Genomic DNA, 11,935 nt, shown 5'->3' with positions numbered 1-11,935 from the left:
GAAATGTAGTCTTGATTTACTGAACCAGGAAATTGATTAAGAGTCTTGTCGCCCAGGGAATTTCGTCTTCTCCTGGTGTGTCAGGACTTGGTGAGGAATCCTGTCGTCCTTGTACCACTGGCATCGACTGTGGCTTTGTTTGATTTTTGTTTCTGTCAAAGAAATTAGAGGAATCCATTGCGGGAGTCCGCTTCTCCCTGGATGTCATCACCAGCCAGCTGTTGTTTTAATTGAAGGTTACTGTTCTAGAGATAGTAAGTTGATGCCCCTACAAACTTTGACTAGCGCATGTTACTTAGGGGAGATATCAGGTATGAATGACTTGCGAAAGAACAAACTTTCCGTGATGGAAAAGTCACACTACAAGTTTAATCTTGCAAAGTACACATGTTGAGTTATAGTAGCTGTGCTTGTAGATTGCAAATTTTATAAACTTTATTGCGGCCTTCAAGCTAGCGATAGGTTGAGAAGCTTGTTGAGTGCCTATTTTCCGCTGTTGATAGAATGTGCTGAGAGCACGGAGAGAAAGCCTCTGAGTTGTCAGAGATGACAGGCAAATTATAAAAGGCAAACACAGGTCTCCTATTTGGAGTTAGATAGTAGCTTCAGCTGTAACTCTCAAAAGGACCAGCAGAGGGCAGCAGATCTTCTTATCAAATAGAAGGGACAACAGAGAGCTGCTTTTGATTGGGGTTAACCACTTAATTACTAGAGCCCTTTATGCTTCTGCAAATTGTGGAAAAACTGGGATCACAATGGCTCCAAGCGCATGCGATGGCAATGAACAGGTGCCCAGGAGCACCAAACTGCTTGGCAGGTGACGGGCACTGGAGGAGGCACTCTGAAGCAGCTGGGAGAAACAACAGAGGGTCACAGGGAGAATGCCAATGCTGGTGCTGAACCACAGATGTTATAACAGGTGGGGGGGCTGCTGTACTGACCTGACCTGCGTGGGCTGGAATATTGTGTGCAGCTGCCAAGGGTGGCCTACGATGGTGCTCGACTCAGAGGCACCGATGAGAGGTGAAATTGCGTGGGGCCGGATGTATGATCGGCGCAGTTGTTGCCAGCGGCAGGGCCTCTTTGTAGCGATGAGCTGGTGATTTGTGGGCCAGTAGTCGGGCCGTCTAGCAGGGAGTGCCTATTCACAGGGTAGCGGCTAAATCCCCTTCAGCTTAGGTACCTTCCTACGTCACAGGGTCATGTGACCACAACGGTCACATGGTACACAGTGAAGGCGGGCTGATAGAACTGTATGGATGTCAGTGCAGGAGCTGCTGCAATTCTGTCTGTTCCTGGAATCACTCGTCTAGAAAAAGGTAAGAGGAGGGGTAATGTGACAGGCAGCTTGTGTGTGTGTGTGTGTGTGTGTGTGTGTGTGTGTGTGTGAGATGGAAGCTGCAGTTTAAGAGTGGGCATGTGTGAAGCTGCAGGGCAGAGAGGGGGGCATGTGTGACGCTGCAGGACAGAGATGGGTATATGTGTGAAGAAGCTGCAGGGCAGAGATGGGTACATGTGTGAAGCTGCATGGCAGAGAGAGAGGCATGTGTGAAACTGCAGGGCAGAGAGGGGGGCATGTGTGACGCTGCAGGGCAGAGATGGGTACATGTGTGATGCTGCAGGGCAGAGATGGGTACATGTGTGAAGCTGCATGGCAGAGAGAGAGGCATGTGTGAAACTGCAGGGCAGAGAGGGGGGCATGTGTGACGCTGCAGGGCAGAGATGGGTACATGTGTGATGCTGCAGGGCAGAGATGGGTACATGTGTGAAGCTGTAGGGCAGAGAGGGAGGTATGTGTGACGCTGCATAGCAGAGAGGGAGGTATGTGTGACGCCGCAGGGCAGAGATGGGTACATGTGTGAAGCTGCATGGCAGAGAGGGAGGCATGTGTGACGCTGCAGGGCAGAGATGGGTACATGTGTGAAGCTGCATGGCAGAGAGGGAGGCATGTGTGAAGCTGCCGGGCAGAGAGGGGGGCATGTGTGAGTAAAGCATGTGGGCAGAAGGGGGGGGGGCGTGTGAGTAAGCATGTGGGCAGAGGGGGCATGTGAGGGAGAAGCCTCTTCCCCACACGGCCCCTCCTCAACCAACAATACCCTAACAACACTCACAATCTTTTCTCTGATATTCCCCATGGTGCTCATTATCTTTTCCCTCACAGGCCCCGTGCCCACAATCGTGTCTCACTGTCGCCTACCAGCTTTTCCCTCACAGGCCCCGCTGCCTCAATCCTGACACCTCTCTTACTTCAAAATGAGAATAGGCACCTTTTATTTGAAAGAGGAGTAGAGGCTTACCAGCAAGTGAGATTATAATACAGAGACCGCTATTGCCATAGATGTAGTGGTTTTGTTTTTGTATTTAGTCACATTTTGCTCAGATGATATTTTCATTACAGGCCATGAGTATAATTGATTTTCTCACAACACTGTACATAAAAGACTTATCAATTATCTCACAAAAATAACAATACATCCAGTTTTCTAAGCACTTTTTTAGGAGTCATACTTCTGCCTTCTCACTAATCCATAACTTTTAAATTTTGATATTTTCCAGGCATTCATTGTGGGACACCAGGAACCATTGGAGAATAGTTTAGGGACCAGGCGAAAGGGCAATATAAGAAATTCTGGAAGTTCACTGACACTGCTCCTGCTCTATACCCCTCTCCTGTTAGGCCCTCAGTTTAGATTAATTGCCCAGCGTGGCAGGCCATATTTTTTTATTATTGGGGTGGTCTCCAAAGTCAGCGACTTCAATGTCACAGCGCGGATGATTGTTTAATGCTCTGAGCGGACGAACGGAGGTAACGACGTGGTGTTTACGCTAATGCCCCCACTCATAGTGCTGGATTCCTCTGCAGGACATGGCCATAATCGCTACAGGGGTTCCCAGGCAGTGATTACTGGAATGGCAGTCACTGCTTCACAGTGCTCTGCAGGATGGCAAGACTGTGAGTGTTAACCTTTCCCACCACAGTGCTGGAAGATAGGTTTAGCAAGATGATGTGGAACACAGGAATGGATACCTCTTAGTTGGGGCAGGCTTCATGTTTCCTTAAGGGGCCTGGGTCAGGTGGGCGATACTGGGTATATGTAAGCCCCCACTAGGCACTGGACTGGTGGTGGGTGCGTCCTTTTTAACAGCAACCAATGCATTTCTGGAGGGAGGTGCTTAAATAGTGTCCGTATGCCTGGTCCCCACACTATATCCCAATGTTTCCCAGTGGACTATGTATAAAAATCCTATCATTTCTTCTATGTTTTACTTCACTGATTACCATTGCAGAAATAAAACATTTTTCCTGGTACTACAAAGCAATTTTTGTTACATACTCCCCAGACTGCTGCAACCTCCATCTTGCTGTAATGATATCTTGATCCCCTACAATCCATTAAAATAGTTGCTGCAGGAATAACCTCTCTACTCTCCATCATTAATTACTGTCGTCCTACTGAAATCATCTTGTCTTCCATTTTAGTTATATTTTCACTACAAAAATATTTAGTGCCGTCATATCCATTTCCACTTGTTACATCTATTATCACAGTCTCTGTACATACCAACCTTCTGCTCACACTGACACTTTTTTTATTTGCTTCTTCCAGGTTACCTCCGCTCTCAGGACTACAACCCTTCTTGAATGCTGCCCCTGGAAATCTTCAACAGAATCTCTGTCTGTCAAATATTGTCTCTAACTGCAAAATCATGCTGAAAACTCACCGGTTTAACGAACAGTTCAAATAGTGCTTGTGACTTACTTCTACCAGAGCTGCGCTCCAAAGGGGAAAAGGACACGTTCTTGAGCGGACTGTTATGGGTTTTCTTTTTTAAAGTGTCCGTTCATCAAGCGATATTAACGAAGGAGAAAGCAAGAAACCTAATAGAGACAGTTTATTATTTTATTTCTACTCTCGAACTTCATGCTATTATCCACCTGACAATGCCTGATGAAATTACCGCGAAGAGTGATAGTTATGTTGTAGCTTGTTATGATGAGGACCAGCAACTGGAATATATTACCTGATATTGTAAATGGACGTTATCAGACATTTGTGTGTGCTGTAACATATTACAGACAGCTGAACGTTGTAATGTAACCTACTTAAAGCAGCTTTTTTGTATATTTGAGAGGTAAGGTTGTAATAAACTATTTATTTCACCATTAAAATTACTACATTTTTATTGTTGCTTTGCTTGCTAAACTTTCTCAAAAACATCTCAATGTTTAGTATATCAAGTCTGTACTTTACCTGTAATTGCTATGCCGACCAAGGTTCTCCCCCAGCAATGGAGGACCCAGGAGGGGGTGACTGATCCAGGCAGCTGGCCGGACCAGCATACTCATGGGGGTATATTTATTAAACTGCGGCTTTGTAAGAGTGAAGATGTTGTCTATAGCAACCAATCAGATTCTAGCTATCATTTATTTAGTGCATTCTACAAAATGACAGCTAGAAAATGATTGGTTGCTATAGGCAACATCTCCACTTTTTCCAACCTGCAGTTTAGTAAATATACCCCATTGTCTTGCACTGTGTGTGATCTAATTATTTCAATAACCTATTTAGTGCTGATACCATGCCATAAGTCTCTCTGTGAAAATGGTGCACAATAATTCACAATGTACAGTAAGTTACACACGTAGGACCACTACCCACAACTTGGACATATACACTGCTTTTTATGTAGCACATATACACTGCTTTTTATGTAGCACATTTTTTTTTGTTTACAAGCCACCAGACCTGGAAGATAAGTTTTGACCCAACCCCCCCTCCCCCTGTATGTTAGATATTTGTTACATGTCTATATGTGGAAAAGACCTTCACGCTTTCCTCTTGTGTCCTACAAGCATGTCAAAATATTAGATAAATGCATAAAGTATACCTGCTGAACCAAGGATTGTAAAGCAAATAATATACTATCTATTCTCTTAATTATCTTTTTGAAAAAAAGTAATGACATAATTTACCAATATATTATGAGAACCATCTGCCACATATTAGGATTTTTTTTATTGAATGCTTTTAGCCTGACAATTATTACATATTCACACTTGTTATGATTAAAATATGTCCAAATTTTCGAAAAAAATGCATCTAGCACGAAGTCTATTACACCACATCTGATTATAAGAAGGGTCCCCGCATAATAAACTTCATTTTCCACCTATATCAGCAACAAGTAACTTGTAATGCAATTTGCCACTGATCCATCGTAATCCCACAGGTGTTTAATTGTACAGTATGCCACTAACTACATCTTTATTCAGTCCAGGTAATTTTAAGTTAGGTGTGTGTCTGATTCTAAATTTGCCGTGCACAAATGTGGTCCACTCTAATTTTCATTGCACGCTGTGCCCTCCACAATAAGTGCTGAGAGACAAAAGCTGTGGCATTGAAAGAAAGACAATTATGCAAATAATCTTAAGAATATAGATCCTGTTTTATTAATTACTAGCTGAAGTACCTGCCGTTGCCTGTGTTTAAATCTTCAAGCTATTAAGTTATCAATGAGTTGGATGTAACTGTCAACCTTTTCAAAATAATTATAAGCTTAGCAGCTCTTCCAACACACCCATTAGGTGGCTGCCCAGTGTCATTTTTGTTTTTATATTAAATGTCATTGAAATCCATCTAGTGGAAGGACCAGGACAGGCTCCCCTGGTCAAAGTTTTGCCCAGCGTACACCAACGGGAGGTTCTACTGGGACCCTAACCTCCATAAAACCTGGCCAGGATCCAACTGGACCATCTTGCATTGGTTTCATCACAATCGGTGCAGTGGTGTCTGAATGCATAACTGGATAGACAAGCAGACCAATGATTTATATATATAAGAGGTTACTGTGATGGGGCATCATCAGAATCATTCCTCCTCTTGTCTGCCTTACTTCCATTGTTCACCATTCTGCGCTCTTGTTATAATTGCCATACCTACTCTCAGTGCCCTTCTTGAGTATGGTTCCAGTAGGATTAGGATTAGGATAGGCAAGAGGTATCCTAGTACATGGACAGGAGGCAATGACTGGGGAGTCACCAGACCCATTGTGGTTAATAATGCCACATAAGTACCCCTTGAGTAAAATATACACCATGGGTATATCCAAGTACTTTTTTAACTAAAATGTTAACCCTAAAATCTGAACATATCTTGAAGGGGGGGCAGGGGATCGTGTCATTTGGATACCGCCCTTAATGATACATTTATGCAGCCGTGTTAATATGATCCAGGTGGCAAAGCCTACATTACGCTGTTTGCTGTGACTCACATCATGGAGGACCGCATCCTGACCACTTCACTGGGAAGTGGCAGGATGCGGGAAAACCAACAAGGTATTGCGGGAGATCTATGCAGAATTAGGGAGTCTCCCGGAGAGTGGGCAAGTATGATTAAAACATAACCTAAATTATCCACTACAAAGCATACAAGTATAATAGTTAACATCTGTAAGCAAATCTACATGCACCAGACATAGAGAATACTAAGTAACACCATACAAATGAGCTGGCAACTATAATTGTCTGCTGGTGAAAACAAGTTCTGTGAATAGAGAGGGAGAGGGGGCTCTTCGTCTATATCTAATGCATGCTAATGTGTATTAATGTTCTAGCATAAAATAATAATTGCAAATAACTTTTCTCATTGGCTAATATCTACACATTATTCTTCACTTTGAGTTGACCTTTCAGTTTGCATTTCTTGCTGTTACTTCCAATTTATGACCCTGTATCTTCAGTTTCTCTATTTCTCACTCTAAAATTATCTTGTTTTTAGATCTCTACACATCCATATGGATCATTTATGAGTAACCACAAGAGAAATTACCTCTTAAAAGGTTGTCCCAATAAGTTCATTTTATCTTTAAAAAAAAATGGCTAAATAAATATTATTATTTTTTTAGGTGACCTAGAAACAAATTCAAGATAAAATTTACATATTATACTATCCATCTTCATGTTATTTAGTACTGATACTACCATCACCAAAAACAACCTCAGTAATATAAGACAGTACAAGTGTGGCTAAGAGCTGGCTAAATCCTATTTCCCCATACAGTCAATGTACCTACACTGAAGGGGATTTAGACAATTCACTGTGACCCGGCTAAATCCCCTTCCCATTCATGACCTGGCCAGCAGGGGATCAAAAAGGTACCTTCAGTGAAGGGGATTTAGCTGGTTCTCCCTGAGCTGGCTAAATCCCCTTCCAATTCATGACCCGGCCAGCAGGGGGCCAAAAGGTACCTTCGGTGAAGGGGATTTAGCTGGCTCACACTGAGTGTGCTATTTCCCATGCAGTGTATGTACCAGGTACCTACGGTGAAGGGGATTTAGCTGGCTCACACTGAGTGTGCTATTTCCCATGCAGTGTAGGTACCGGTGAAGGGGATTTAGTCGCAACCCTATTCACAGGTCCACCTCTCCTTCAAGTGCCCCCCCGAGAGTGCTGGCCGGAAGCTGCGTGACGCGGACCGGAAGTGGAGCGAGGAGGGATGCCGATGGGGCCAGAGACCGCTGCGGTATCAACGGTGTGAGTAGGTCACAGTGGACTAGGTTAGTAGCCTTTAAACACAAACACAAATACATAACTGCATAGTATTTCAAAGTCCAGTTAATGTACTGCTGATGTGGGTATGGAGCTCCTATTCATCGTGTATTTCAAAGTCCTAATTGGCAATAAAAGCAAATGGATACTGCTCCGTGCGGAGTCTAGGTTGGATAGGTGTTAACGATTGATAGGCAATACCAACACGTTTCAGTAATGCATTGTAGTCCAGAAAAATAAGTCCAAACATAAATGTCAATAGTCCAAAGACTAGAAGTTCACATGGGCAGTGTGGCCACGGTTCCGATACTTGCTGCGGGTTGCCGGTAAAATCCACTGATCCCGTGGGTGGAGGACAAGTCTACAGTTCCGAACAGTGGGTCAGGACGTTGTGTACTCGCACTTAGCCTGTCCAGGGCTGGTAAACTCCTCCCGAGCACGAGAGCTGTCTTCGGCTGCAGCTAAGATCCTTAATTTATTCCACAGTCACGGCCGCGGCTGGGTCAGTTGTGCGCATGCGCATGCAGCGGTATTGTAGGGAAAAGGTCCTTGGTTAGTTCTATGTCCAGAACAAGTTGTGGAGTGAAGTACAGTGTCAAATCCAATGCGTTTCGCTCAATGCTTCGTCAGGGAAGAGGTGGATCTTAGGGGGAGCTGTTCCTTAAATACGCCCATGGAAGGGATTGAATAACATGATTGGTTGTTGAGAGGCCATTTTCCAATTTGCTCAGGGCTTGTGATGGAGTGGTAGGCAAGCCAATAGGCTTCACAGGTAAAGTTTCTATGCTTCTTGTGTCGGCAATTGAATAGAAGTTGTTCTTGTAAGGGTTAATAATACAGGAAGAATTCAAACAGGTAGGTACATAAGTATATTACATATATTTAATTATCTGAATGCAGTTCATCGGAGATAGGGGGCAGTAATGGTTAAATAGTCAAGGGGTTAGAGTTCATAGGAACTGATTGAATTCAAAATCTATGTTTAGACCTTTGGGTGCTAAAGTTTGCAGATTAAAGATAAATTTCGATTCTTCTTGTGATATGAGTTTGGTGAAATCCCCACCCCTCCATGGTTTTTCTACTTTTTTTAATACCCAAAAATTTGAGCAGGGAGAGGTCTTGTGAGTGATGTTTGCGGAAGTGTTCAGATATGCTATGTTTTTCTAAACCATTTCTGATATTTCTCTGGTGTTCACTTATGCGTATGTGCAATTTTCTAATGGTCCTTCCAACGTACTGGAGGCCACAGGGGCATTGCAGTAGGTAAATCACCCCTGTGGTATCGCAGGTGATTTTATTGTTTACATTGTGCTGTTCCCCAGTACTGTGTGATGTAAACGTGACAATTGGTTTGGTGCTATGCACATGGCTTGTTTTGCATGCTTGGCATCTGTTGCAGTGATAAAATCCTTTGATCCCTTATCCTAGCTAGGTTCCTGGTGTGGAGCGTTTGTTGGGGGGGATAGTGCTAGTTACTAATTGTTGTTTGAGGTTTCTGGCCTTGGTATAGATGAATTTGGGTCTTTCAGGAAGTATATTTTTAAATTTTTCATCCCCTAACCGTATGTTCCAATGTTTGATGAAGATGCGCTCTACTTGTTTCGAGTTTCTGTTAAATTGGGTGATGAATGGAACTGCGTCAGTGGTGCTCTTGTTGTCTGTTTTGCTCTTATATATGGAAGTGTATATATGTACTCACTGATACTTTGTTTATAAGGTTGCAGCCTTTTTTGATACTTGTTTCAATTGTATATTTCACATGTTGATATACTGAGCAATAAAAGGCATTTATATAGATACTAGTATTTCTAACTGTGCGCCAAGGGGACACTGCTTTGTTCTCACTGTTTATGCTTTAGGGGTTGGAACTCCCCTTACCACTCCTAGTCCCCAAGGCTGCCTACACTACCCTTCATTAGAGAGCGCTCACCATAACCCCTCCTTTTCAACGGTGTGAGGCCTCGAGGCTGCAGACGGATGTTTTCCCCGGATCCAGGTAATACTCAGCGGCCGGCTCAGCTCAGCTCCTCCTGGAGAGACATAGGGACTCCCGGACCTCCGTAGCGCCCGAAAAAATCTATTACCCGAGGGGGATGTCAGGCGGGGCCTGCGTTAAGTCACTGGAGCAGGTGGGGTCCATTTCTCGGCTGCTGCTCCTCCCGGTGGGGTCTCGGTACACCCAGACAGGCGACCCTAGGTTCGGCGGTCAGTGTAGGTCGCACTCTCCGTCTGGTAGTTAGGTGGTCTGTACCACGTCCAGTTGGTATCTAAGGGTTCCCTCGCATGCCCAGGGCATTCAGCCCCACTTTTCTGCCAGCTGTGCCAGGTTCAGCAGCGAAATTTTGGGGGAATAGGAGCAGTTTAGCCGGAGCTCCACTACATGTGTTCCTCCTGATATGGCGTCCAAGCCACACCCCGTGCATGTCCTTTTTAAGATCCATTATAAGGGTGAGTGGGATGGTCCCAAGGACAATTTCATCTTGCACCACTTTTCCTTTCAGCTACCGCTGTGTGCCAATGTTGCCTACATGTGCTATAAGTGCTGAAGTTTGTTTTCAGTCATCCTTTCAATTGCTTCTCTCTCGTACGTGTGACTACATACATTGTTTTTCACTGGGTTCACCATCTCCAACTGTGTTATAGGAGTGCTCCGGGTGATGGAGATCTCATCATCTTCATCTTCCAAATCTTCATCTGCAGGGGCCGGTGACACACCCATTTGTTTTCTTAGGTCTCTTAGCTGTTCTTTAAACTGGACATATTTATCATCCTGCCTCATGGCCTCCTCTGTGTTATTCTTCTGAAGCGCAGTGTATCTCTCGTGTACAAGCTCTCTTAAATCTGGGATGTCATCCAGTGGGTCATGTTTTAATTTAAGTACGGTCTCCTCAACGTCATCTATATATTGGTTTAAATCTCTGTTCAATACAGCGTATTCCAAGATGACGGAATCCATGCTGCCAACGTGTTCCATGTCACAGTCTGTCTGAAGCAGATGTAATGCCACTCCAGTTGTAAAATCCATTCCTGTGTCTATATAAGTTTGGCAGTTCTTGTGGGATGAGAGGAAGGTATCCTGAGAAAAGAAGGAGATTAAAGATGCAGCACAAGCAAACGTGGTTTAATAATGTAGAGTTCATTGACAGCACTGTTGGGCTAAAGGCAGCTAAGCTATTGGTAGCTTGTTTTGTGGGTGCCCAAACAAACCAAGCACTTCAGCCACAAAAGTGGCACTCCTTGTCGCTGGAGTGCTTGCTTTGTTAAAATGTACATGTCCTTTTCAATATATACAAGGGTGGATGGGAGGGTCCAAGGATAATTCCATCTTGCACCACTTTTGTTTTTCTGCCACAGCTGTGTGGCAATGTTTTTTAGATGTGCTATGAACTGCCATGTGTTTGTATCGTTGCTCTATCGTTTAGCATCCAGCCAGGTCGCTGCAGTCTTTGTCTGAAAGTGGATGAAAATTATATTGTGACTTGTAAGGTGGTCAAAATTGACTGAAAATGACTGGAAGTTAGCGTTATTGAGGTTAATAATAATGTTAGAACAAAAAAGAGCAAAATTATGTGATTTTAGCATATTTTAGCTAATTTTCTAAAAAATACAGATCCAAAACCAAAAACCAAAACCAAAACAAGCTAGGGAGTTTTTGCCAAAACCAAAACACGAACTTAATCCAGATCCAAAGCCAAAACCAAAGTCAAAACACGGGGGTCAGTGAACATCTCTAATTGCATTTACCTTTAATATAACCATTTCCTACAACCATCCCGGCATTAAATAAATAATGTTCACATTTAATAAATAGCCCTCCTCCCCAAACTTAGTCCCACATTCAATTAATAGCACCAAACTACCCCAGCATTAAATTAAAGGTCAAAGGCAAAAAATAAAAAAGTGATACACGAGACAGCCTCCGGGCAGCCTTGTTTGACCACTGGCCTACCGGAAAATTTACACTAGCCTTAAGAGGTGGATTTTCAGAGAATGCTTGAAGGTTTGAAGACTAGTGGAAAGTCTTGTTGTGCAATGGAGGGAATTCCAAAAAGAGGGTGCAGCTCGAAAACAGTCCTGTAACTGGGAATGGAAGCAAGTAATAAGTGTGGATGATAGTCGCAGACCTTGTGAAGAATGGATGTGTCAAGTTGCGAGATATTTTGAGATGAGTGAAGATATGTAAGTTGGTATAGTTTTCTTCATGGCCTTGAATGTTAGTAGAAGTATTTTATATTGGATTCAGTAAATACCAGACAAACAATGTAGAGACTGACAGAGCAAATCCGCAGTGGAAGAGCGATTTGCAAGGACTGAATAAACTAGCCATTGCATGCAAAATAGTAAATAGATTATAGGGGTGAGAGTCTGGCTCGGGCTGTAAGGGC

At 43.5% G+C, this 11,935-nt stretch overlaps 1 long non-coding RNA gene across 1 annotated transcript; it reads left to right on the top strand.

The window, feature by feature from the left end:
- Nucleotides 1–1,246: 1,246 nt before the first annotated feature.
- LOC142150149 (uncharacterized) lies at nt 1,247–4,102 on the top strand. The gene is made up of 3 exons (XR_012691047.1): nt 1,247–1,319; nt 2,162–2,303; nt 3,609–4,102. It is a non-coding gene; the product is annotated as an uncharacterized LOC142150149 (long non-coding RNA).
- The last annotated feature ends 7,833 nt before the right edge of the window (nt 4,103–11,935 follow it).

This window comes from Mixophyes fleayi, chromosome 4 (assembly GCF_038048845.1).
Source record: "Mixophyes fleayi isolate aMixFle1 chromosome 4, aMixFle1.hap1, whole genome shotgun sequence".
Lineage (NCBI taxonomy): Eukaryota > Metazoa > Chordata > Amphibia > Anura > Limnodynastidae > Mixophyes > Mixophyes fleayi.
Note: the sequence above shows the minus strand (reverse complement) of the source record. Positions and strands in the feature narration are given on the sequence as shown.